Source organism: Oxyura jamaicensis, chromosome 1 (assembly GCF_011077185.1).
Source record: "Oxyura jamaicensis isolate SHBP4307 breed ruddy duck chromosome 1, BPBGC_Ojam_1.0, whole genome shotgun sequence".
NCBI lineage: Eukaryota > Metazoa > Chordata > Aves > Anseriformes > Anatidae > Oxyura > Oxyura jamaicensis.
Window position 1 is genome coordinate 103,269,000 of NC_048893.1, and position 1,142 is coordinate 103,270,141.

The following is a 1,142-nucleotide window of genomic DNA, read 5'->3' on the forward strand; positions in this document are numbered from 1 at the left end:
CCCTGTTATTCATTCTTATTAAAAAAATTTTTTTTTTTTTTTTTTCCAGGGAATTTTTTAAAAAATAAAAATTTTTTTTTTTTTTTTTTTTTTTTTTTTTTTTTACTTTTCATACTCTATAGATTAATTTAGCCATCAGTGGTGATGTGAAGAAAGGCATTGTTCTTTTGTAGCAACTATTCTTTATTTTATGCAAAAATAATAATAGTGTGGCACTTCTACTGCCTATTGCATGATCAATTAAGAATTGAGAACTCATCATGATGACATATTTGTATATAGTGACTAAGGTAACACATCAGAAGACAGCAATAAGAAAGCAATTCCTGCAGGTCTGCACACATACAGACAACTCTGGAAAAAATGAAATCTAGATTAACAAAATTAGATTAGTCTTTTAAAGATTCCCTTTGCACAGTGCCATATAAAAATACTACTTATTAAAATGAGCAGTGTTTCAACAGCAAAGCTCTTAACTGTAGACATTGTATATAGAACAAATTAACCTGGGAAGAACTCAGGAGTGAGTGATTTTTGTCAAAGAAAAATATATATATATATTTATTATTATTATTATTTACTGCTATAAAGTCTGCTATTCTTCTTCCTTATTTTTTTTCAGATTAGCAATATAATCTTTTAAAATTAGATCAAAAGACAAACACTGAAGTCCCCCTTCATAGATTTTATTGAATAACTGACTTGCTGAAAGTAGTTGACATATTGCTTCAGTTTCAGAAGGTCTGTTTTATGTTTCAAGATTTGATGAGGCCCAATTCCTCTTCTGAAGTTTAAGGAGAGCAGGTGAGATATGGCAGTTTTCTCGTTATGCCTTCCCTCACACTGATTGCTACTCATGTATTTTTCTCATCAAGACTGACATGAAACTGAGCTGTTAACAGAAAAAAAAAAAAAAAAAAAAAAGGCAAAAAGTCTTTTCCATTTATTCTTGTACCTTTTTCAGAATATGTTCTTGTATCTCAACAAAGTAAGCTTTCCTGAAGGAAACTTTTGGCTATTGTATAAGTATTGTAATTACTTATAATAATAATAGTAAGTATCGTGAAATTTAGAAAAGTTAACTCGACTGTTAAAAAAGTGATTTGGGGGACTCACTGAGAAGACATGGGTAGTAGTAGTAC